The following is a 27,419-nucleotide window of genomic DNA, read 5'->3' as shown; positions in this document are numbered from 1 at the left end:
CAAACCCATGTCCTTGTACACGGCAAACTGTGCACTCTACCAGGTGAGCTATCTCCCAGTATGAAAGAATATTTCTTAATGGCAAAAGATTTATGAGTCATGTGAACTGCCATGTCCCAGAGACGACCTCTCAACTGAGCAGCATTCCCCCCCCCCCGCCTTTTTCTTTAAGAGTGTGCTAACTAAGCATCCAGCAAGGGGGGTGCCTCCTTTGAGACAGCTAAAGTGGCTCTCCCCACCCCCTTTGAAAACCAATAGACCAAAGTTCAGAGAGGCCCAAGGTCACTCAGCCAGCAAGTGATGAAAGTCAAGCTCTAAGCCTGAGTGTGGAAGGCTACAAAGTCCACATGCTCACCGCACTGTCTTCCTGCTGCTGCCACCACCACCGCCACCATCCCTTGCTTTAAAACTAGAAGGGCCCTGGTGTGGGGTCTGTACAAATTGGGGACTGAGGAGCTGAAGAAAAGAAGCCACTGGGGACTGGCTCTGGGTGAGGTTTCTCTTCAGAGCACTTGAACCCTGGATATCAATATGAAGAATCTCCTGTCTTTCCTCCCCCCCCCATATATATAAAGATATACACTTTCATCTCCCCCCAAAAAGGTCTCAGAGCTAGCCAGTGCCAGTTGAGTGGTGGGGATGTATCTGTGATAGAAAGATGGGGGTCCCAGGGCCAGGTGGTGGTGGTGCACCTGGCTGAGCACACATGCCACAATGTGCAATGACCCAAGTTCAAGCCTCTGGTCACCACCTGCAGGGGTGGGGGAAGCTTCATGAGTAGAGCAGGGCTGCAGGTATCTATCATCCCCTTATCTCTCAATTTCTCTGTCTCTAGGCAAAAGTAAAATAAAATAAAAATATTTTAGAAAGGAAAGAAGGAAGGAATGGTCGAGAAGATTAGAAGATAAGGAAGAAAAGCCTGGCTAGCTGGAGGAAGAGTCCGGGGACCCTGGACCATAAGGGTGGTGGGCTTCTAGGCTGCAGAGGTAAGGTTGGACCTAAGATCATGGGGTCCCACTCAGGTTTTCTGCAGGACAATGGCAAGAGAGGCCTATGCTCTGGATCTGAAGCAGAGAAGAAAACAGAATGGCAGCAGGCAGCCCAATCAGGTGACAGTTCCATTGGCCAGTGTGGAGGGAAGTAAAATTAAGAGGAGTGAATGGATTGGAAGAGATCAAGATCTGTACTCTGGGGCTAGATTGAAAGACTGGGAGAGCTGGGGAGTTACAGAGTGGTGACTTTCATGCCTGAGGCACCAAAGGACCCAGATTCAATTCCTGGCACCACCACCATAAGCCAAAGCTGAGCAATGCTCTGGTTAAAAATAAACACACAGGGAGTTGGGCGGTAGCGCAGCGGGTTAAGCGCACATGGCGCAAAGCGCAAGGACTGGCATAAGGATCCCGGTTGGAGCCCCCGGTTCGAGCTCCCAGCTCCCCACCTGCAGGGCAGTCACTTCACAGGTAGTGAAGCAGGTCTGCAGGTGTCTGTCTTTCTCTCCCCCTCTCTGTCTTCCCCTCCTCTCTCCATTTCTCTCTGTCCTATCCAACAATGACGACACCAACAACAATAATAACTACAAGGGCAACAAAAGGGAATAAATAAATAAATAATAAACAAATAAATAAACACATAAAAACACAATGGAAAGACTTGGCTGGGCTGTGGGAAGTCAGGAGAAATGGAGGCAGGCACCCTGATTCTGGGCTGCAGGAAGAGGGATGGAGTGTGGGTGAAATAGACAGGGAGCTCCACATTGGCCCCACCCACTGAGGATGGAGTGGCTGCAAGCAAAGGGGGTGTGTAGTCAGTTCAGGTGGTCCACACCCATCTCACCTGGGCCAGGCACTATGTGCACAGGTGTATGCATGCGTGCGTGCGTGCGTGCGTGCGTGCGTGCGTGTGTGTGTGTGTGTGTGTGTGTGTGTGTAGGGGTGTGTGTGGGGGGTGTAACTTGTAACTGCTGCCATGATCTTGTCTGTACTGACTACACAGTGGAGCGCAAGGAGACTAAACTCATCAGGTAGGAGCCTGCATTGTCATGCTCAAGATCTAGATTCAAACCCTAGCACCACATGGGAGGTGCTACAGCACCAGAAGCAGCTCTGGTGCTACAGCCTCATTCCCTTTCTCTCTCATTGAATGAATGAATGCCTGCATGATAAATGAATGGATGAATGAATGAATGAATGAATGAATGAATGAGTGAATGAATGGAAAAGGGGCCCAGGCCAGTGAAAATGTGTATGCATGAGGTCCTGGTTCTGCAAAAATAAACACATAAACAAATAAATAAAATTACTGCATAGATTTACATACTCCCTTATCTGACTGTCATAGCACCCTGGCGAGTTCTCCCCCAACATCACAAATGACCCCAGGATCCCAGAGAGTTTAAATGAGCACCCCAAGATTATTAAAGTCACTGATTCCTTTAATCCCGACACGCCGCTCTGTAAAGTCTCCACTGAGTCTCCAACAGGGTATGATGGAGTAAGAGAAGTTCACAGACCTCACTTCTGGGCTTCTGGAGGTAAGGGTGACAGGAAGAGAACTGTGTCCCAAGGACGAGGAAGGGCTGAACCATGACACTGAAACCAAGGCCCAGCAACTATGGGGTTCACACTGGAACTCTTGTCTAGAGCTCCCCTCCATTGCCTTCACATAAGCCCTTTCTTCCCTTCCACATCTGCCCCCCTGCCCCACCCCCACCCCCACACCTCTGCCCTGTCCCAGCAAGCTCTTGGCAGCTGCCCAGAAGTCTGCTGGGAGTCAGGAGGGAATGCTGAGCATCTGGCCAGAGCCCAGGCCAGCCCTGCGGGTTCATATTAGGGTACCTGCTAATATGCAGGACCCTGGGGCCAGTCTCCCTGGGATTGGTAGGCTGGGCCCCGCACTGAGCCACCCCAGCAACCAGGGCCACGTGACCCCAAAACCCCAACTATGAGAACCTGTCAGCACCCCTTTTCACATTCAACCTCCACCCCTCCCTTGGCCCTGAATGAAATGGTGCAGAGAGGTCCAGAGACCCTGCTTGGTTGATCCAGCCTTGAAGCTTATGCTGACCTCAGGGAAAACACAAAAATGCTCCACCTTATGAAAACCCAGGGAGTTGTCAAGTCCAGACCCCACTCAGCCCACGTCTTGCTTCCCCCTGCCACCCTCCAATAACTCTCCTGGTGTCGCCACTGCTTCCAGCCTCCAGATCTCTGCGTCATGCGGCTTGCACTTGAATGTGCTGCCATCAACAAAGTATTCATTAGGAGCCCACTGTGGGAGGGGTGTGTGTGTGTGTGGGTGTGTGTGTGTGTGTGTGTGTGTGTGTTGGAGATGCTGGTCTTTGCAGAATATAATAAAGTAGAGGTTCTTCCCAGCTTTGGGGATATTAGATCAAACTCTGTCTCTTGCCTTTTCTATTTTTATTTAATAAGAAAGGTACAAAGAGGGAGCTGGGCGGTAGCGCAGAGGGTTAGGCACATGTGGCACAAAGCTCAAGGACCGGCATTAAGGATCCCAGTTCGAGCCCCTGGCTCCCTACCTGCAGGGGAGTCGCTTCACAGACGGTGAAGCAGGTCTTCAGGTGTCTATCTTTCTCTCCCCCTCTCTGTCTTCCCCTCCTCTCTCCATTTCTCTCTGTCCTATCCAACAACAATGACACCAATCATAACAACAACAATAAAACAACAAGAGCAACAAAAGAGAGTAAATAATAAATAATTTTTTAAAAAGATACAAAGACAAAGATAGACATATACAGAGAGAACAAAGCACTCTTCAGCTCTTATAATGGTGCTGGTGACTGAGCCGAGGGCAGCAGAGCTTCAGGCATGAGAGTCTTTTGCATAGCCATTTTGCTACCCCCCGTTCTTTATTTTTCAATTTTATTTGATAGGACAGAAGGAAATTAAGAAGGAAAAGGGAGATAGAGAGGGAGACAGAAAGACACCTGCAGCTCGACTTCACTGTTTGTGAATCCTTCCCACTGTAGATAGGGAATGGGGGCTTGAACCTAGGTCCTTGTATGTGATGATATGCACAATCAACCAAGTGTGCCACCACCACCCAGTCTATTATTATTATTATTATTATTATTATAAATATAGACAGAGGTAGAGAATTGAAAGAGACCACAGCACCAAAACTCACTTCAATGCTTCAATGCCTGGGTCCAAACATGGGTTGTGTACATGACATAACAGTGCACTATCCAAGTGAGCGATTTTGCCAGCCTACCTCTGAACTTGCATAAAGGGAGCAGGCCTTACCCTCAACCATATTACTAATGGCTGGCAGAGCAGGGACCAGATGCCCAGGCTGATGCTCACCCAAGCTGACCCAAGCTGACCACATGCTCCATTCAATACCCTACCCGTCACCACTTGTGTGCATGTTTTATACCATGTCAAGGACTAGAGAGCCCTCCTCTTGCATTGTTTTTCTTCCCTTCATCTTTCTGTTTCTGGAGGTTGGCCCACGACCACTGCCACCTAGAAACCGTCCCACTCTAATTTAATTTAGCTCGCAGCTGTGCCGACCCCCACTTGCCGCCAACACATACATCTAACTCCCCTAAGTGCATTTACTGAATCACTTGCTTGGCATGGTCCAAGACTGGCATTAATGATTATTTTCCATTGTTTTAGGGTAGCAAATAGAATCTAACACATAGGCCAAACCTCCAGTTAATGGTAGCTGTCACATCTGAACCACATTGTGTGGGTAAGGATTAGGAAGTCATTTCCAAGATCAGCAGGAAAAGGGTACAATGATTGATTAATTATGTCTGCCTTGGCCAAAGCTAAGCCAACAGTCACGTCTGATTTAGTGCCATCCTTGCTTTAGTACTTACCCCTCACTCCACTGTCCCCACAGACCTAAATTCCTTAATCCAGAAGCTTAGCCCTGTAGACCAGTCAGTTGGAGCTGTGAGAACAGCGAATCCTCCTCCCCACCCACCCACCTAAATGTCAGTACCTTGGTGAGCAGACAATGGAGAGGGGAAATCAGTTATCCCTTGCTCCTGGCTACCGGTGCACTACAAAGACTTCAGAGTGCCTGGGAGATAGCACAATGGTTTACACCAGATTTTCATGCCAGAAGCCTGGAGATCCCAGATCAGTCTCTGGCACTATAAGCCAGAACTGAGCCACATTGGGTGTGGGTGGGGGTGGGGGTCAGGGGGTGTTAAAGGGGAGGGAGAAAAAGCACCAGCTCATTTTGTGAGCATTGTACATTCATTCATACCTGGGTCTATCCTCCAGTGCAGTATGTGCAAGAGTGATGCTCTGGTGTTCTCTCCTCTCTCTCTCTCTCTTAAATAAAAATCTTAACATAAAAATCTTAAGTCAGTGCAACAGACTTTCTTGCCTGAGGCACTAGAGGTCCCAAGTGCAATCCCTGTCAGTACTAGCGGAACTCACTCAGCGACAGGCAAACAAACTCAGGCTTCACAAGGTATGCTTGAGGGACCTGGGGGAAGGGGGCGTGGCAGGCTGTGATGTGCAAAAGGGCTGAGCTTTTCTCTCTGTGAGGTCCCGTGATGCTGGACTAAAGCCAAGGGTGAGAGCCAGGGCTGCAGCTGCTGTATCCTCAGGGAGCACAATGACAGTTGGAGCTGCCCAAAGATGGTCACAGACTGCCCTGGGAAGCCAGGGTACTGTGATGGGCAATGTGCAAACACGCCTGTGCTGTTCAACTGACGATAATAGGGTGTGCATACATGAGGTGGTGGGTGACCCAATGACAGGGCCTTACCATCCCCCTGGACCCAGAGAGTTCAGAAGACCTGTCCTGAGCCTGTTCTTGCTGTCTCTGAGGTCTCTCCTCCCACTGAAGATCTGAACTGAACCAGGCAGCCATGGGTCCTGACTGGGGGTATATCGATCTGCTTAGCACCCCAGACTCAGAGGCCATGGCCGAGAAGCAGGAACCATCTGCAGCAACCCAGCTGCCACTGGTTCGGGGGTGACAGCATGTGTGTTCGCAGAAAAAAGCTTTAGATCCATCCTTCCCAGGGATCCCTTCCTGGGAACCCAAAGTTCTGGGAGGAGGACTGGGCGGTGCAGAGAGGACCAAAGAAGGCAAGAAGCTGAGCAAGGCTGCAGTGGTGGGGGCAGCCCACAGCGGCTTCCTGGGGAGACCCAGGCTGTAAAAGGACCTGAGAGAGGCCTCAGAGATCCATGAGGACCCAAGGCAGATTCTTAACTCTTCCCTTCCTGTCTGGGAAGGAAGTGGAATTTTCCAGCACATTCCTGGGCACAGAGCCCAGAGAGCCCCCTCCCACTCCTGGCTACCAGCACAGCCCAGGCCAGGTCTCATGACTGAGTAGAGCCAACCACATCCTGGGGGGTGAGGGAGCATTGGGACCAAGGTAGGAGACTGGGGGGTAGGTGTGGGGGTCAACAACACACGTTCTGGAGCCAGAATGGCCTGGGCTGGCTGTGCTAACCTGTGTGATCTTGGCATGTTCTTCAGGACTATTCGCAAAAGAGAAGTTTCCACATCTATAAAGTTGTGTGTGTGTGTGTGTGTGTGTATTATTCTAAAACCCTGGCACATCCCATGCATTCAATAAACAGAAGATGAAACAAACCACAAAATTATTTTAGTGCTAAAGACAACAGCAATATAAAATGGACCAGGACTGAGTTCTTTTTTTTTTCCCCCCCAGGACTGAGTTCTAGCCCTGGTCTTGCCACTGAAGATGGGCTGTGTCAGCTTCCTGAACCAAAAGCTCCACATCTGCAAACTGGAAATAATGACCTCCCTGAACTGATGAAATAGCTCATTTGAATAGTGAGCTGTTTTGCCATGTGCACAACCCAGGTTCAAGCCTGGCCCCCATTACATTGAAGGAAGCTGTAGGGTCAGTGCTGCAGTCTCTCACTCTCTGTCTCTAGCAAAACGATAATAATATTAATGACCTCCTTTCTATAAACCAAAACTCACAACCAGAAAGTGGTTGTTCCCATCTTGGAAAGGCTGATCATAGTCCAGATGGGGAGGTCAGCACCCCGTAGCAGGAACTCAATAGGAGGGGGAGGTGCGTGTACACACACACACACACACACACACACACACACACACACACACACACACACGTGCACACTCCAGGGTGTCTCACCCATCCACTGCCAAAAGCATACAATTATTGGGCTGGTTCCAAGCCATGTTCAGTCCTGTTTAAACCTGTCTGAAGCCTTCAAGCTATCAACTAGCCAAGTGATTTGAACTTAAGTCTAGCTACTGAGGCTGAGGTCCCTCTGGTACTGTGAGTGGTGAAGCAGGGCTGCAGGTCTCTCTCTCTCTCTCTCTTAATATTTTTATTTATTTATGATTGGATAGAGACAGAGAAAAATTGAGAGGGAAGGGGAAGATAAGAGAGAGAAAGAGACAGAGACACCTGCAGCCCTGCTTCATCACTGCCCCAGGGGCTTGAACTCTGCACACTGTAATGTGAGCACTTAACCAGCACTTAACTCTGCATACTGTAATGTGAGCACTTAACTTACACTACCACCTGGCTCCTCTCTCTCTCTCTCTACCTCCCCCTCCCCTCTCAGTTTCTGGTTGTCTCTATCAAATAAATAAAGATAATTTTAAAAAGAAAGAAAGAAAGAAAGAAAGAAAGAAAGAAAGAAAGAAAGAAAGAAAGAAAGAAAGAGGGGGTCGGGCGGTGGCGCAGTGGGTTAAGCGCATGTGGCGCAAAGCGCAGGGACCGGTGTAAGGATCCCGGTTCGACCCCCCGGCTCCCCACCTGCAGGGGAGTCGCTTCACAGGCGGTAAAGCAGGTCTGCAGGTGTCTATCTTTCTCTCCCCTTCTCTGTCTTCCCCTCCTCTCTCCATTTCTCTCTGTCCTATCCAACAACGAATTGCGTCAACAAGGGCAATAATAATAACCACAACGAAGCTACAACAAGGGCAACAGAAGGGAGGAAAAAATGGCCTCCAGGAGCGGTGGATTCATGGTGCAGGCACCGAGCCCAGCAATAACCCTGGAGGAGGAAAAAAAAAAAAGAAAGAAAGAAAAAGAGAGAGAGAGAGAGAGAAAGAAAGAAAGAAAGAAAGAAAGAAAGAAAGAAAGAAAGAAAGAAAGAAAGAAAGAAAGAAAGAAAGAAAGAAAGAAAGGACAACGATGAAGCAAAAGCAATTAAGTCATGGCCTGGCAGAGGAGAAGGTGGTGAGAGAGGACTACATGTGCTCCTGGGCCCAGCAGTACATGTGCTCTCTCAGAGCTAACCACTAGGGGCAGTGTTGGCCTCAGACAGCTTCGTTGTATTAGGAGAATGTTAAGCCAAGGAAAGGTTGCTGGGAAGAGTCTATTAAATGGCTTCTATCAATATTTCATTTGATTTCCTTTCCTTAGAGACCATCCAGGGCATCTAAAGCTACAATTTTCTTCAGCACATTTTAGAGAGGTGTGGGGGTGGGGTTGGTACATCCAAGCAGCCATCCCAGGACAGAGAAAGAGGTTTGTGTATGTCACAAGATAAAGCTTCCAATGAAAGACATGTACAGCTACAGACCCTGCATTCCTTTCTTTTTCTCTTTAATATCATTTCATTAAAGTTTACAGTACAGTCATTGACACATGGGTACAATTTCTCATCTCCCCATGATAGGTGTCTGCAAAACACTTTTGCCCCACCACTTAGATCCTTTACTATCATAACACCAGGACCCCAAAGCCCAACCCCAGCAAGCTCCCTACTCTCCTTCCCCAGAATCCTTTGCTTTGGTGTAATACAACACATCCACTCCAAATTTTACCTACTGTTTTCAGCATGGTACAGTGCCCTCTCAAGCATGAGGTCCTAAGGTCAATTGCTGGCATTAAATACATCAGGCTGATGCTCTGGTTTGTTTCCTCCCTCTCTCTCTCTCTCTCTCTCTCTCTCTCTCTCCCCCCCTCCCCCTCTCCCTCTCCCTCTCCCTCCCTCTCTCTCTGATGCTAATAAGTGAATTTTGGGTAAGAGAGACAGCATAATAGTTATGCAAACAGATTCTCATGCCTGAGACTCCCATGTACCAGGTTCAATCCTGTGCACCACCATAAACCAGAGCTAAGTAATGCTCTGGTTAAATAATAATAATAATAAAGTACATAAATCTTAAAGAAAAAGTACATTGCCAGCCCTAACTGGTAAGGAGCAGAGAGCTTGCAGCATAGTTTAGTTTCTATAGTGTGTGCGTTCAACTAGGTATGTCACCACTAGGCTCCCTTGCATTGTTTCTGTAAAGAATTTAGAGACCTGCCCAGGTTCAGAGGAGGGAAAGATGTGGTAGATTATTAGTTCTGTCTGCCATGGGCTCTGAAAGGGGATCTCAGCTTGTATGCCATCTCCCTGCCGGCCTCGCACTGCTGCCTTCTCCCTGCAACCTGGGCAGTGGGCGGGGCAAGAGTGACTGAAGGGAAATAAAACTCTGGAGCCTGCAGGGCCAGGGAAATGATCCACAGTTACAACACAAGTCAGTGATAAGAATGGGGACAAAAGCCTGGGACTCCATCTCTCCTTTTCTTTCTTACTATGCCGCCTGTCCCCCAGGGACCTACAGAAGTACATTCTCAGCTACCTCTGCCCCGCAACCCCCACCCCATTGGACTGCAGTGTAGGCTTCTGCAGTGAAACACCAAGAAAGGGGAGAGGTAAGCCTTCAACCACATGGTCAGGAAGTTCCTGGAGGCTTCTACATCAGGAAGCTACCCTGCCGCACCCCTACACATCCCTCAGCTGCCTGTATACACACCCCACCAAGAAGGACAGGGAAGCCAGGCCAGGTGGAGCTACGCAACCAGTTCTAACCATCTACACCTAGTTTACACCAGCACCAGCAGTGGCCCCCAGTTCTCAGACTTCCGGAAAATATTGCTTGGCTGGATTAGAGGCTTTGATCTGGGCCCCAGAGAATGCTATGTTAGAGGAACCACCCCAAAATGGTAGTGATAGGGGCACTGGATTTGGAATCCAGACTACATCTTTGACTGAGGCTTCAGCTCTGCCATCATGTATAGGGGTGGGGGTTGCAGGGGGTGGGGGGGGTTAGCCCAACTCCCCACCCCACCTTGAGACTCAGCTTCCTCTTGGTTTAGTTAGGATTCATGGCTAATTGTCACAGATCACTACCGGGTCCAACTACATCAGAAGCACCCATATGCCTGGGGCTTGTGAATGTACACAAGCCAGTCTCAACCCCAGGCCCAACAAGAGATTTCCAAAGGACTCTGAGAGCTAATTTCCCAAAGGACACTGACAGCTCAGAGCAAGGACCCTCAGCAACCCCCCCCCAAAACATCTGTAGCCTTGTCTCAAACCAGTCCTCAAGAAGCCCAATGTGTTTGTGTATGTCTTTGTCTGTCTTATCTCTCTCTCTCTCTCTCTCTCTCTCTCTCTCTCTCTCTCTCTATATATATATATATATATATATATATATCATTAAAGATTTATTTGGGGCTACGGAGATAACATAATGGTTATGCAAAAGACTTTTATGCATGAGGCTTTTAATCTCAAGTTCAATTCCCCAGCACCACCAGAAGGCAGAGCTGAGCAGTACCCTGGGGCAGTCTGTTTCTCTCATTCAAATAAAACAAAACAGTTTTAAAAGTTATTTAATTCAAGAGCAAGAGAGAAGCTAGAGCAGCCCTCTGGCATATGCAGTACAAGTGGTGCACCTGATTGAGTACACATGTTACACTGCATAAGGGCCTGGGTTCAAGTCCCTGGTCTTCATTTGCAGAGGGGAAGCTTCATGAGTGAAGTAGTGCTGCAGGTGTCTCTCTGTCTCTCTCCCTTTCTATTCCCCCTTCCTCTAGATTTTCCTTTCTATATATACAATAAATAAAAAAGAATTTTTAAAAAATAATGAAAAAGAAAAGGATGGGTGGAAAAGAGGAAGGGGAGGGGGAGGAGGAAGGAGAGGAGAGGAATGGCTGCCAGGAGCAGTGGGTGCATCTTGCAGGCACTAAGGCCCAGTGATAACCCTGTTGGCAAAAACAAAATAACAAGCAAGGCCCCATGGAAACCTGACAACTCCCATAGCCAAGCACCAACATAAACCCCACACTCCCAGCAGTCAGCATGCACAAGCTCATGCCCTACCCCACCACAGACACATCACAGGTGTCCCTGCTAAGCACCCTCCCAGCGATGTGTTACAATCCCCAGGCCAGCAAGCTCCCAGCAAAGCTACTAGCACACACTCTACTGCAGAGCCAGCATCTACTGCTGTCCTGGGCCCACTTCCTCAAGGACCCCTGGGGAACCCTAATCCAGAGCAGGTCAGAGCAGGTCCCACCCCAGCACAGCATAAAGCATCCACCAGCTTCTTCACTCCACCTGCACCTGACCCTACACTGCACAGTGTCTGTCCACCTGGGCCCCACACCATGGCCTCAGCAAACCAGGGGCTGCTTCCCATTCTAATGCTCCTCTGGGGGCCTTTTGGAAACTGCCTTCTCCACACCTACCCAGTGTTCTCTGCACCCAGCACATTCTTCAGCGGCATGCTTCCAGTCAGTTACTGTCTGCCTTTCTGTCATTCTCACAGGGGTGGGGGGTGGGGGGAAATCTAGCAAACTGGAAATGATGTGTTTTTTTACATAAAAGAACACAAAGCCAGAAAGCTAGCTCACCAGGTAGGGCACCAGCATCCCCAGTTCAAGCTCAAGTTCACATGGGAGGTGCTACAGAACTGGAGGAAGGTGTGTGTGTGTGTGTGTGTGTGTGTGTGTGTGTGTGTGTGTGTGTGCGTGTACGTACCTGAATGAAGAAGCAGCCTGGAGGGGCAAAACCACATACATCTCAGGGTAATGGACTTCAGCTCTCTCTGTTTTAGTCTTCTCACAATTGGTCAGTGTATACTAGTGTTTTTCATCTATATTTGTACTTTAATGAGCACCTTTTAATATCATTTATGTCCTCTATTGCTTATGACAGTGCAATATATACTGCAATACTGGATAAACATTAAAAATATATTAGATCCACGGTAGTGGATAGCATAATGGTTATGCAAAGAGGCTCCAAAAATTGCAGGTTCAATATCCTCTGCACCACCAGAAGTCAGAGCTGGGTAGTGCTCTGGTTGCAAATAATAATAAGTAATATATATATTAGATGCAAAGGTAACATTAGGCATTACAGATGGCTGAAGAACCCACTACCAATACAATATATTATGTCCAACATACCAGTAAAAGGCAGTTCCTTATTTATTGACAAATTCGTTTACCAACCAGAATTCAGAAAGAGAACTGGATTAAGTGACCACTACCTTAGTGGGATGTAACTGGGACTAGTCAGTTGGAATGATGGCTATGCAAGTAGATATTCATGCCTGGAGCACCAGAGATCCAATCCCCAGAACCATCAAAAACCAGAGCTGAGCAGTGCTCTTGTAAGAGGGAGAAAGGAAGGAGGGAAGGAGGGAAAGGGGAGGGAAGGGGGTGGGAGAAAGAATGAATACACCTTCAACATGTGAATTGAGGGGTTAGAGATCCAATTCAGTCTATAACTGGGAAGAAGGAATTGTCTACAGAAAGTGCCCAGAGACTGAGAGACTAGCAGGGCCTGGGGTTGGAAATCATCTTTTTGAGCTCCTTTCTTATCTGGCAATCTGGGATGATGGTAAAACCTGATTCACCAGGTTGTCAGAGGGTTGAAATGAAAAGCAGGTGAAAGCCAAAGCCACTGGGGCTCAGTGGTATGTTGGAAATGTGCTGTCTCCACAGCAGAACCAGCAAGCCCTAGAAATCGGAGCCCAGTCGACCCTGGAGCTGGTCACTACAGTTTCCCAGCACACTGCTAGATGTAAGCATTTCACTCCGTGCTGCCAGATGGGAGACGAGGAACACAGCTTGGCCACATAGTTTCTAGGCAAAACTGGCAGAAGGAAGGAAAGTACTTCTCTTATTATGATTAATGTAGCAAGATACTAAGAGGGCCTCTTGCCTTTGTGTCCTTCCCTCCCCACCAATAACCTGGCTTTAGAGAGTCACCCCAACACTATGTAAGTGAAGAAACTAAACTTGGGCTGCAAGTGACCTTTATTTAAATTTTTAAAAAATATTTATTTGTTCCCTTTTGTTGCCCTTATTGTTTCATTGTTGTAGTTACTACTTTTGTTGTTATTGATGTCATTGTTGTTGCATAGGACAGAGAGAAATGGAGAGAGGAGGGAAAGACAGAGAGGGGGAAAGACAGACACCTGCAGACCTGCTTCACCGCCTATGAAGTGACTCCCCTGCATGTGGGGAGCCAGGGGCTCGAACCGGGATCCTTAAACTGGTCCTTGCACTTTGCACCACCTGCGCTTAACCCACTGCGCTGCCGCCGACTCCCCTATTTAAAAAAATTTATCACCTTTATTTATTGGATAGAGACAGCCAGAAATTGAGAAGGAAGGGGATGACAGGGAGAGAGACAGAAAGACACCTGCAGCACTGCTTCACCACTCGCAAAGCTTCCCCCCTGTAGGTCGGGGCCAGCAGCTCGAGCCCTGGTCCTTGCACATTATAACATGTGAGCTCAACTGGGTGTGCCACCACGTGGCCTCAGCTGCAAGTGAGTTTCCAGCCTGAGGTTCTGAGCTTTCAGGTTCAATCTCCCAGTACCACTACAATCCAGAGTTGAGGAAAGAAAGAAAGAAAAGAAGGAAGGAAGGAAGGAAGGAAGGAAGGAAGGAAGGAAGGAAGGAAGGAAGGAAGGAGGGAAGGAGGGAGGGAGGGAGGGAGGGAGGGAGGAAGGAAGGAAGGAAGGAAGGAAAGAAGGAAAGAAGGAAAGAAGGGAGGGGGAGGGAGGGAGAGAGAGAGAGAGAAGGAGAATGGAAGAAAAGAAAGAGAAAGAAAGGGAGAGACACAAATAGGAAAACAAGGGAGGGAGGAAGAGAAGAAAGATCCCTGGGTTCCTTTGACTATGGGTAAACACATTCAGGAGAGGTTAACCATATTCCCTCACCTCCTACGGCTTCTGGTTTCAGTGAAGCATTCACTTTTCCTGCAATGTACCATTTAGCCATCTTGATTACCGTGTTCAAGGAGGAAACACAAGATGCTTTGTAGAAGAATGTAAATGACAAATAGAAATTCCAGGGAACCGGTAAAGTAGATCACTTGGGTAGTGTGAGGCTTTGTCAAGTGCCCCACCCAGGTTCGATCCTGACCCCCACTGCACTGGAGGAAGTTTCGGTGCTGCGACTGAAGCCCCAGTGATAACAACAAAAAAATCCTTAGGGGATGAACTACCCCATCAGAACAAATATGCTGCCCCTGGAAGCAGAGTGAGTACAGAACTCTTTCCTTTCTTCTTCCTCTTTGTCTCTTCCTTCCTTTCTTTTTATTGTTGTTTTGTTTTGTTTTGTTTTGTTTTGTTTTACCAGAGCTCTGCTCAGCTCTGGCTTATGGTGGTTCAGGGAGCTTCAGGCAGGAAAGTCTTCATCCCATTTTGCTATTCCCCCTGCCCAGTTCTATCAAAAAGCTAAAGAAGCTTTCTTTTACTTTAGGAAAAAACCTAGGACTACAACTACCTATGAATTCAAGATTCTAGATTTCTAGGATTCTGTTAGATAACAGGGATATAAAGTTCCCTGCAATCATAATAATAATAAACTATTATATACAGAGGGGAAATCAAGAAGAAAGGAGAGATAGGTAAGACAGACAGACAGACAGATGGCAGAGACAGACCTGCAGCACTGCTTCACTGCTGATGAAGCTTCCCCCCTGCAGGTAGGGAACCAGGAGCTTAAGCCCAGATTCTTACACATCATAATGTGCACTTAACTGGGTGTGCCACTGACTGCCCTTTAGGATCTAAGATCTGATTCTTCCCCTACCAGGAAACTTAAGGATCAAGCCCACCCCCACTCCAGGCCTATGAGACAGCTTAATACCATCTTTCTGTACATCCTCAAAGCTTCCTGGAGCCTCCAGGGCCTCAGAGGGGGGAAAAGCAGGGAAAAAATTCTTCTCCCAAGAATCCTGAGCAAACCACCACTTCTAGACAATTTCATTAGAAGGAATCTTTCCAGCCGGCCTCACCCAAACTACATCTCCCAAAACCAGGCAGAGGCTGGAAGCACAAGAGTGTATCTGTGGACTCCTCCCAGTACAGAACCCACCTCTGTGAACCTTCCATTCCAGCCCACACCCTACACCTAGCTTTCCCTGGGGAATGGGCCTAGGTGGCACAGACAAAACTGCTATTAACAGGCTGAGGAGACAGCATAATGGTTTTGTGAAAATACTTTTAATACTAAGACTCCAAAGGTCCAAAGTTCAACCCCCAGCACTGCCATAAGCCAGAGCTGAATAGCAGTCTGGTAAAATGACTGGTGCTAACATAGTAGGTCAGCTTTCTCCCTGCAGATCCTTATGAGAGGCCAAGGAGTTGCTAGGACAGAGTTGCTAGTTCAGCTCTCCACGGGATGCGCAGCAGGGGCCCTATTCCCCATCTCTGTGTCAGCCAAGCCAGATCCCCCACAGGCCAGCCAAACTGACTTGGAAAGGAATACACTGATTTTGTTTCCTCCTCATGTCCCTGCCTCTGCCACCTCCCCACCCACACCACGGCTGCTTCCAGACTAAGGTTCTCCAAGTGCAAGAGACCTAATTCTGAGCCACTTGGAGAGCGTCCACTTCCACCTCGCCCAAAGAGGGCAGCCACCTGACTTGGGGAGAGTAAAGGGGGTGGGGGGATAATTCCATCATCTTGCATTCTCTGTGGAGGGGACCCCCAGTAAAATGACAGTGACAGTTGTAAAGGATACGGGCAGGATGAAAGGGTGTAGACCCAGCCTGGAGGGTTGCTCCTGTGTTCCCTTTTCCCTTAGGCTGGCTGCAGGAAGAGACCAAGAGCTCAACCCATTAACCCCTCAGAAATCAGAACAGGACAGAGAGGTGGTCGGGCCTTGGTGAGTGACAAAGGCTAGGACCACACAAGTCTGGCTGGCAAGACAGCTCACCTGAGCAGTGCACATGCTTTGTGATGCACTTGATGTAGGTTTGAACAAGGCCCCCACTGCAATAAAGAAAATCTGGTGCTGTGGTGTTTCCTTCCCTCTCCATCTGTGTCTCTCCTACCTAAAAAAGTCATCCCTGAGAATTGAAGCTGGGGCAGCAACAGCAGTATCGAATCTACTCAGTTCCTCTGAGCTCAAGTGACTGCGCCACCTCCCAGACCACAAAAACATATTTTTCATATATTTATTTATTTATTTATTCTCTTTTGTTGGCCCTTATTGTTTTAGTGTTGTAGTTATTATTGTTGTTGTCATTGATGTTATCATATTGGATAGGATAGAGAGAAATAGAGAGAGGAGGGGAAGACAGAAAGGAGGAGAGAAAGATAGACACCTACAGACCTGCTTCACCACTTGTGAAGTGACCTCCTTGCAGGTGGGGAGCCGGGGGCTCGAACGAAAATCCTTATGCCGGCCCTTGCTCTTTGCACCATGTGTGCTTAACCCACTGCGCTACCGGCTGACTCCCCACAAAAATGTGTTTTTAAAAACATTTTTAAATATCTTTATTTATTGGATAGAGAGAGCCAGAAATAAAGAGAGTAGGGGGAGACAGAGAGGGAGAGAAACAGATGCCTGCAGCTGCTTCACCACTTGCTAAGCTTTCCCCTGCAGGTGGAGACTCTGGGCTTGAACCCAGGTCCTTGCACATTATAACAGGTGCACTCAACTAGGTGCACTACCACCCAACCTCAGTTACCCCTTTCTGGGCTTAGGAGGATAGATAATGGATATGCAAAAAGTCTTTCATGCTTGAGGTGTCCAGGGTCCCAAGCTGAATACTCAGCACCACTATAAGCCAGAGCTGATCAGTGCTCGGATGGAAGGAAGGAAGGAAGGAAGGAAGGAAGGAAGGAAGGAAGGAAAGAAGGACGGCGGGCAAACCTGTGGCAGGGGAGACAACATAATGATGATGCAAAAGAAGTTTATGCTTGAGGCTCTGAGGTCCCAAATTCAGTCCTCAGCACCCATAGCCAAAAAAAACTGAGCATTGTTCTGGTCTCTCTCTATCTCTCTCCCTTTTTTTTTTTTCCCAGAGCACTACTTGGCTCTGGTTTATGGTGGTGCAGGGGACTGAACCTGAATTTAGAGCTTCAAGTATGAGAATCTTTTTGCATAACCATTATACTATCTGTCCTGCCATATATGTGTATATATATATATATATATATATATATATATATATATATATATACACACACACACACACACACACACACACATATGGCATATATATACATATATGTATATATATACATATATATTATTTGTCTTCCCTTTTGTTGCCCTTGTTGGTTTTTATTGTTGTTGCAATTATTATTATTGTTATTGATGTCATCATTGGTAGGTAGGACAGAGAGAAATGGAGAGAGTAGGGAAAGACAGAGAGGGGGACAGAAAGACACCTGCAGACCTGCTTCACCACCTGTGACGTCCCCTGCAGGTGGGGAGCTGGGGGCTCGAACCGGGATCCTTACATGGGTCCTTGTGCTTCAACACCATGTGCGCTTAACCCGCTGTGCTGCCACCCACTCCCCTGCCATATATATTTTTTAAATGCTGGTGACAGTTACTTCTTTTCAAACTATGGCACTAATGATATTGATCCTACTATGTAAAAGGAAAAAAAAAACTAGAAGAATGTATACAAAATAGTAATCAAATTGCTTGGCTTATTTAAAAAGAGCTTAGTAAGTAATACCTTTAAATACATAGGCAATTGAATCATTAAGCTGCTTGATGGTTCTGCTGTTCTGTAGCAAACCTGGGGACTGGGCAGTAGCTCACCAGGCTAAGCACACATCGTAATAAGCACAAGGATCTGTGCAAGGATCCTTCCCAGTTTGAACCCCCAGCTCCCCACCTGCAGGAGGGTCACTTCATAAGTGGTAAAGCAGGTCTGCAGATGTCTACCCTTCTCTCTCCCTCTCTATTTTCCCCTCCTCTTTCAATTTCTCTCTGTCCTATCCTTTAAAACAAAGAAAGAAAATGAAAAAAAATGGCCTCCAGGAGCAGTGGATCTGTAGTGTTGGCCCTGAGCCCTAGCAATAACCCTGGAGGCAAAAAAAAAAAAAAAGATATTTTAGCCTGTTCTTCCTATTTATCCTATAACCACATGACTTCAGATTTTTTGGTGTATCTCCTTTCATACCACCCTTATTCAAACCAAAATAAAATACAGCAAAAAAAAATTTTTTTTCTGAACAAAATAAATAAATAATCCTGAACCTTCAATTTGCCTGAGGCACCATAAGGGATAAAATTTCTCAAAGGCTTGGTCAATTTGTAATGCCAAGGGCTCTGCAAGGAGTTGGAGAAAACTGTTCTGTTCATGTGGCACAGATTAGTTATCAGAAAGTTCTATTGCAGTTTTTAATCTCATTATTAAAATAGCAGCCTTAAGTAAATTGAACAATTCATTACTAGGTACAACAAAGAAGGTCATTTAATAGGTTACAATGAGATTTAAAGCCTATCTTCTCCCTATACACCACCCAACATGACCAACATTCCCAGAGGATAAGGAAGATATGTAAACCAAGGGTTTGGTGCCTTTTATTTGGTTTGAGGGCCAAAGTCAGTTGTGACTAAGAGAGTTTTTAAAAGAAGGTCCCTTTTAGTCATTTCAGGAACAGGGGTCACAGGGAAACTCTCAGAATCACTGCAGCTGCACTAGAACCCAGAATGAGAACTAACAAAGCCAGGAAAAGAGACAGGAGGGGGAGGAGGGCAGCTCACCTCCCTGAAGGGCCCCCAGAGAATGGTGGGGGAGAGAAGCTACAAACTCAGGTCAACACCCACACTGTCCTCCATAAAAGTCAGGCTGGCCTTGGAGACAGAGCTCTTGTGTTTCTACCTGGTAGGAAAATATAAGGCCTTTAGGAGGAAGTGTGTGTGTGTGTGTGTGTGTGTGTGTGTGTGTGTGTGTGTGTGTGTGTGTGTGGTGTGTGTGTGTGTGTGTGTGTGTGTGTGGTGTGTGTGTGTGTGTGTGTGTGTGTGGTGTGTGTGTGTGTGTGTGTGTGTGTGGTGTGTGTGTGTGGTGTGTGTGTGTGTGTGTTGGGGGGGCACTTAGGTTCTTTTCCATATTTATTTATTAATGAGACAGAGAAAGTGAATCAAAGCTTCACTCTAGCATACGTAATGCCAGGAATCAAACTCAAGACATTTTGCTTCTAAGTCCAAAGCTCCATTCACTGTGCCACCTCCCAAGTCACACAAATATATATATATATATTGTTTTTTAATTACTGGTTAGGGGACTGGGCAGTGGCACTGGGCCCATAGTAGGAAGTGCAAAGATCCTGGATCAAGTCCCCAGTTTGCCATCTGCAGGGGCGGGGGGTCGTCTCACAAGTGGCAAAGCAGGTCTGAAGGTATCTATTTTTTTCCATCCCTCTCTATCTCCCCCACCCCTTTCAATTTTCTCTCTGTCCTGTCCAATGAAAATCGGGGGGGGGGGGGGGGTGGAAATAGCTGCCAGGAGCAGAGGATTCTTAGTGCTGGCACCGAACCCCAGCGATAACCCTGGAGGCCAAAAAAAAAAATAATTGGTTAGAGAGAGAGAGAGAGAGAGAGGTGTGGTGGAGGTGGGGGTACAGGAGTGATGTATGTTTAAGGAACTGACCCCAAGGGGCCAGGTGGTGGTGCACCTGGTTGAGCCCACATGTTACATTGTGCAAGGATCCAGGTTCAAGCCCCTGTCCCCACCTGCAGGGGGAAAACTTTGTGAGTGGTGAAGCAGTGCTACAGGTGTCTCTCTTTCTTACTCTCTCTCAATTTCTGGCTATCTCTATCCAATAAATAAAGATAATTAAAAAAAAATTTTTTTTTAATAACTGACCCCAGATAGTGGGGGTTAAATTCATGCCTGTAAGTCCAGAGCTTTATCTACTGAGCCACCTCCCCAGTTGCATAAATCTTAAAGTTAACTTAAACTTAAAAGAAGGGAAAAGCTAGCTCAGTAACATGGCAACATTGGTATAGCATGTGTGAACCTGATAGCATTGAGGGAAAAAATTTTTTATGTTTTTTATTATCTTTGTTTTATTTATTGGATAGAAACAGGCAGAAATCTAGAGGGAAGCTCTAGGGTGATAGAGAAGAACAGACAGAGAGACACCTGCAGCACTGCTTCACCACTCGCAAAGCTTTCCCCCTGCGGGTAGGGACTGGGGGCTCAAAGCTAGGTCCTTGTGCATTGTATCATGTGCACTGACCCAGGTGTGCCACCACCAAGCCCTGGGAAAGTTATTTTTTAAAAAAGTGAAAGCAGAAACATTAATCATGAGGGGAAAAAAAATTGTGTCTATGGTGATAGGCACTAGGGTCAGTTCTTTAAGCATACATTCCCCCTTTCTTTCTTTCTCTCTCTCTCTCTCTCTCTCTCTCTCTCTCTCTCTTTCTGTCTCTCTCTCTCTTTTTCTTCATTTATTTATTCCTTAAAAAGGAGCCAAGAGAACCAAGCATCACTCTACATTGCTGAGGATGGAACTCAAGATCTCATGCTTGACAGTCCAACCTTTTATCCACTGCATCATCTCCCCAGCTGCAACATGCATTCATTCGTCTGCACACCAGTACCCTGGGAAGCTTGGTGCTACCACAGCTGTCCCCAGGAAAACACGTGCTCCCCTTGCCATGGATGTGGAAGCTGGAGACAGTAGGAACCTGCAGCCTGCCAAGCTAACAAGCCCCAGAAGCAAGATTTGGGCCCTCCAGGACTCACAAAACCAAAATGGCATGATGGCATGTGAGAAAGAGCCAGACACCAAGCCAGCCTCTGTCCCTGAGCAAACCCATAGGGACACCCCACACTGAGTTAATATCTAGAACAGCAGGAAAGGAGGGAAATGAGCCCCATTCCAAAAGCTTCCCTGCTCCTCCCAACCCCCAGACTGAGGTAGGAGCTATTGTTTTTACTTTTACTTTTACTACAGTGCTCAGAGGGACTAAGCTAGGCATGCACTGTGGGGCCAAATAGGAGCCAGATTCCTGAGACAGATTCCAGAGGCTCCTCTCCCTCTGAGTCTGTGGGTATGTTGGGGGGTGGGGTGGGGAGAGAACAGGCAGCCTCTTCCTTCCCTTCTGATTTGTGTGTGGCAGGTGCATGGTCTTTAGTAGGGCAACACCTGTCAGATTTGCACAGAATTTGGCCTCCACTTACTTGGGCACACCTGCTGCCACCACCCTGAGGGACAATGGCAGTGGTGGAGAAGCCAAGGAAGAGAGCTGACTGGCTGCAGTGGGCACAGTAGCCACACTGATTTTCATTTTCTTCTTGCACCATCTTAAAGTAGGAGGCTCGGGAACTCCAAGCAGCTAGTTCAAGGTCACAGGCTTGTCCAGTGGCAGAATCTTAGACCCAGTACTCAAGCTGGAACCCTGCCTTTGACCACCCTTCAATGTCAAGACCAGTCCATCCCTGCTCCCTGGCAGCCCATCTCCCATCCATCCCCAGCTGTCATTCCTAGCAATGTCCTACAGACAATACTCTTGCCCTCCTGGGGTTCTAAAGCCTCAAGAATTTCCTGTTTGGTTTTGGGCTGGGAGATAATTCACCTGGTAGAGCTCACACTTAACCATGCAGGAAGACCAAGGCTCAAGCTCCCAGCACCACAGGGAAGCACCATGTACAACAGGTACTGGCCTCTCTCTCTTTCCCTTTCTCTCTCACCCTCTCTATCTTAAATTTAAAAGGAAGAGAGAAAAAGAGTACACTGAAAGCAGAGGAATCATGCAAGCATGAAGCCAGCCCCCAGTGCAAGGAGGACTAGGAAAAGGTAGATTGGGCGGGGTGGGGGGAGCAGTAGGGAAGGAGAAATTTGCCACCTTAGGATAGATGTAGTTGGTCCATTTGCTTAAAGCCACACCGGTAGCAGCAAGGACAGGGCCCTGGCACTGACTTATTCAGAGAATGAACCAGGGGGCTATCCCTACAGCATTGAAAGTCTGTAGATATCTCACCGGGCAGGGGGTGTGCCCTGGTGCCTCTCCCTCTCTCTTCATCAGAAGTAAAAAGAGTGGAAAGATGCCAGCAAGATGATTCACTTTGCTGTGTGCCACCTTAGGCTCCAGCCCAGTCCCTACTGCATTGGAGGAAGCTTTGGAGCTGTGCTATCTCTCTGCCTTTGTTTCTTTCTAGCTGGGGGAAGGGGGACAGGTGGGTCACAGTTTAGAGGAGTGAAACCTCAGCAACTTGAAAAACAAAAATACAACTCTGACACCATCTCCCCAGACAATACCTTTAGCCCACATGCATGTTAGCTGTCGGGCTCAGATAAAATCAGTAAAGGCATGGACCCCCTTGGAATATACCTAAAACAGATTGCCTAGCTTTTTCCAAAAGGGAGACCCCAAGTCTCATTCTTACCTTTAAGTTTCCGATTATTAAACAATTTTATTCTGCTTTATATCCTAATGTTTTTCAGCCACCGATTTGCAGATGCTGCTATTATGCCAACCTGACTTCCCTGGGCAAACAACCTCACCAATGTGTCCTGGAACCCCACCTCTCCAGAGCCCTGCCCATTAGGTAAATATAAAAACAGGCTGGAAGCATGGTCAACCTGTCAATGCCCATGTCCAGCAGAGAAGCAATTACAGAAGTCAGACCTCCCCCCTTCTGCACCTCATAATGATTCTGGGTCCATGCTCTCAGAGGGATAAAGAATAGGAAAACTTCCTATAAAGGGGTTGGGATACAGAACTCTGGTAGTGGGAATTGTGTGGAATTGTACTCCTCTTATCCTATGGTCTTGTCGATCATTATTAAATTAATTTAAAAAATAAATTTTAAAAAAGTGAAGAGGTTGACCAAGGAACCATGAAATCACCCATTATTAGAGGCTCCAACACCACCGAAACAAAACAAAACCAGAAAACCCTGTAACAGACAATAGGCGCCAGAATGAACCAGCCAGCAGTCATCCCTGCTGCACCCACTGAGTGTAATTTTTTAGCAAGGGCCACACCCACTCCTGTGTGCCTCCCCACTCAATACACAGCCCCCTGCACAGGAGAAATGCTCTACCTCATTTGATGAGAGCCTAACAAGGAAGATGTGCCTCAAAGTCTCTGGGTTTGAGTCCCAGCTCTGCCACTGATACCTACTGCTGACTGATGGGCAGCCTGAATTCCCATACTTGGGGGTGGGGGTGGGGTCTCATGGCAGCCAGACCCCTCAGCAGCTCCCACTGATGTGGGTGGAACTTAACCACATGCAACTCCTCTGGTTTATGACCAACTACTGGAGAACAGCAGTAGCCCAGCCATACCCTGGCTACCAAATGGAGCACAGTGGAGCCCCCCTCCCTCCCAGCTACTCCCAGGCTTTCCCTGGTGCTAGGTCCATCTGCCTATTTCCCCTCACATCCACCCCCAGAGGGAGGTACAGGTAGTCAGTCCTTTGACAAATCAATAGAGGCAAACAGCAGTCAATTACTTGCCTGGGGTCATGAGTAGAAATAGCAGGGACTCTCCGGGAGAGAGTCAGCAAACCACAGAACAGAACCTCAAGAGACATCCAGGAGGAGCGGTCCCCCACTGTCATCAACAGTGAGTTAAAAAATGCCAGGTCCCTGGAAAGACCTTCTTCCTTCAACCTTCATAAAGATGAATGGATAAGGCCTTAATGAAGACGTAGTAGCCAGCAGAATGCTAAGCAAAAATGTCACAAAGGAAATATGATCAAATTGTTTAAAGGGGAAAAATGTATAGGAGAAGAAAGAGAATAGGACAATGTGCTCTTCCAGACACTGACATCATGGGGAGGTTATTTGCTTTTGGAGGGCATGTCTATCTCTTCAATTATCTTCCATCAGCACTTCATCCTTTGGCAACCTAACAGCTAAATAAATTTTTGTTTTCTATGTTAAAAAAAAAATCAGAAATTACTCTTGGGTGAACCCCACAAATCTGAATGTATAATTTTCTATTGTTTGTTTGTTTATTTTAATAAGAGAGATCAGAACACTACTAAGCTCTGGCAGGGGATTGAACCTGGGACCTCAGAGCCTCAGGGATGGAAGTCTTCTGCATAACCATTACGGTGTCTCCCCACCCTGAATGTATAATTTGAACAGTCAGTTGTTTAATTGCATCTGCTTTCAAAGTAGAAACAGTGCAAATATATATACAGAATTTTCTGACATTTTACTTATTTACTTATTTATAAGATAAAGAAAGAAAAATGGGGGATAGATGGAGGAGAGAGAGAGAGACCTGCAGCACTGCTTTACTACTTGTAAAGCTTTCTTCCTGCACGTGGAGAGCAGGGGTTTAATCCAGGTCCTTGAGCATTGTAATGTGTAGTGTAAACACACACACACACACACACACACACACACACACACACACATTAAACTACTGTTTCCCACCAACTCCAGGGCCTCAATCAAGTTCAAATTTTATCAATCCTAGACCAACTTTTTATTATTTATTTATTTATTTATTTATTTACTTATTTATTTTTACCAGAGCTCAGCTCTTCCTTATAGTGGGGGGGTGTGAGGATTGAACCTAAGCCTTTGAAGCTTCAGGCAAGAAAGTCTTTTGCATGACCACCTCAGCCCTGATTCTTTTTGTTTCAGTCAAAACAGAGAAAGAGAGAGAGAGAGAGAGAGAGAGAGAGGGACCACTGCATGCCCATGTGATACTGGGGCTTGAACCTGGGATGTAGACATAGTAAGACATGGACCCCACAAGATGAGCGTTCTTCTAGCACTGGTTGTAGCTGTGTTTGTTTGTTTATCTATTTATTTATAACCAAAGCAGTGCTCAGCTCTGGTTTATGCTCATGCTAGGGACTGAACCGAGGACCTCAGAATCTCAGACATGAATGTCTTTTTACGGAATCATTATGCTATCTTCCTGGTCTGATTTTAAAAAATTTTTTTTTAAAAAATATTTGTTTGTTTATTTTGTACAGAAACAGAAATTGGGAGGGGGGAGATAAAGAGCAAGAGAAACAGAGAGACACCTGCAGCCCTGCTTCACCACTTGTAAAGCTTCCCCCCTGCAAGTGGGGAGCAGGTTTGAACCCAGGTACTTGAGCACTGTAATGTGTGCATTCAACCACCCAGCCCCCCTGCCTGATTTTTTTAAAGCAAGTGATGACCCCACAGTTGACATAGCCTGGAAGGAAGGCTTAAGCTCATGAGCAGAACAGGTAGAGTTCCCAGTTAGGTCCCCAGCCTCCCACAGGTGACACCTGCTCTGCATGAGATCACGCATGGATGCAGAGCCCCACCCCCCACCCACTCCCTGGCCCCAATGCTCGTCCTTTAAGGTGTGTCACCTGACCTGTGAGCTTCAAGGACAGGCGTGACCACACTGATGGTCTGCACAGTACTGAGGTCTGCTGCTTCACCTGCCCACTAAGGAAGGACAGCGGGGTGTTCTGTCCTACTAAAACTGTGTCCCCAGCACCCAACACAGAGCAGAACAAGGAATAGAGCCTAGTAGTGTATGTTGCATAAGTGAACAAAGTATGTATGATGGACTAGATGAATGAATGAATAAATCCATCTTCTCCCTTATTTCTTTAACCACAACATTACTCAGCTCTGGCTCACAGATGTGCCAGGGACTGAACTTTACATGCCTCAGGCATGAAGACCCATAGCTGTATTACCCCCACCACAAACTAGTCACTTAGTGACTGGGGAGACAGCATAATGGTTCTGCAAAAGAAGGAGGTTCTGAAGTCCCAGGCTTAATCCTCAGCACCACCATAAACCATAAACCAGAGCTTATCAGTGTTTTAGTCTGCCTGCCTCTCTCCCTCTCTACGCATCTTTCCTCTGTATCACTCCTTCATTAAAATAATCAATTAATAATATATTTCTTAATATTAGTTACTTTTCATCTACAAGGTAAAAGGCTGGACTTGTCAAGTCGTCCAGACAGAGGCCACCCACCCCCTAGGCCACCCCCCATGGGGTATGAGTTTACTGAGTGACCTCTGGCCTTAATGTCATGAACTGAACCTTCACATGACCATCACACAGGAGACCCTGACACCAGTGGGCAGTGGCCACCAGCAATGCTGTATGTGGGACAGGAAGCAAGGGTCATAGAAATAAGTGCAGTGGAGAAGAAAAGGGTTCTACCATCAAGCTGTAGCCAGGAGAATTTCATCAAGGCCAGAAAAGGCCCCAAGCTGCCCACCTGGACTGTTTCCAGAACACAAATGGTCCTCCCTCCCAGGGAAGTGGCGTCCATGCGAGTCCAAGGCGTCCACATTCATGATGGCCACTCCAGCTCTGTGACCACAGGCTCCCTCACACCTAGCCCTCTCTCCTGCTCCCAGCCTCGTCCCGGGGTATAAGCATTGCAGGTTTCCCTGCATCATGACCCTGCTCCAGCCCAGACACTCCAATTCTCAGAACCTCCCTCTTATTAAGCCACTCAATTAGCCCCACTGACCTCGCCTCTCCGCAGCTCTCTGAGCAACCGGGCGTTAAATCGCAGATCCAAGAGTGGAAATTGACTTTGTGTCGATGGTGGCCCTGGACGCCAACACCATTAGCTGAAGAGTGGGCGAGGAAGCCCTCATCCGTCAGGACAAGCTGCCAGCACTGCTCTGGATGCGACACGTAAGGGGCCTTGTGGATTTTACTCATTTCAAACTAACACCATATGCATATATATAGCTCCAGTGATGGCCTAAAGCTCACCCGGGCTGCCTTGGTACTCCCCTCAGGCTGAAGCAGCTCTGATTTATAGCTGATGCACCACCTGCTCCACAACGACACTTAGACACCCCAGGTCCCTCCATGTAGCCACTCACAGGTGTATCCAGGGAAGAACAGTTCTGCTGCCCCACTGCCTAGCACATTGCCTCGCCACAGGCAGCTGCTTCTGACCCCGGCACAAGCACCTTAGAGTCTTCCAGGCCACCCTTTCAGCATTTTTTTCAGCTCAGCAACCAAAACCCATGTCCCTGTCTTATTTATTTTCTTCCCAGGGCAGGCCTACTGCAAGCTAGAAAGATCTTATTTCCTTTCTACCTCCCTCTGGCCAAACCCTGTAGCACGACTGCCTTTGGTTCCTTGCTGTGTCCCAGGCTCCAGCCCAGAAAATGAACATGACACATGGGCTGCAGACTGGCCAAAGAGCTCACCTGCAGAGCGTGCCTGCTTAGCCACGCATACCACTAGGCTTCCAGTGTAGCACCTACTACGTAGAAGGAAGCTTCTGTGCTGTGGTGTATTTACATCTCTCTCTGTTTCTCCATAGCTAAAAAATGGTCACTGGTGGTCTGATAGGCAGCACAGTAGATAAAGATTAGACTGTAAAGCATGAGGTCCTAAATTCAAACTCTGGCAGCAAATCTACCAGAGTGATCCTCTGGCTCTCTCTCTCTCTCTCTCTCCATCTTCTCACTAATAAATAATAAATTA

General features: G+C 47.4%; 1 protein-coding gene across 4 annotated transcripts in view; it reads right to left on the bottom strand.

Moving 5' to 3' along the window:
* The window catches only part of PPARGC1B (PPARG coactivator 1 beta), a 132,698-nt gene that overhangs the window by 75,342 nt on the left and 29,937 nt on the right, over positions 1-27,419 (bottom strand). The window lies entirely within an intron of this gene.

This window comes from Erinaceus europaeus, chromosome 2 (genome assembly GCF_950295315.1).
Source record: "Erinaceus europaeus chromosome 2, mEriEur2.1, whole genome shotgun sequence".
Classification (NCBI taxonomy): domain Eukaryota; kingdom Metazoa; phylum Chordata; class Mammalia; order Eulipotyphla; family Erinaceidae; genus Erinaceus; species Erinaceus europaeus.
Note: the sequence above shows the minus strand (reverse complement) of the source record. Positions and strands in the feature narration are given on the sequence as shown.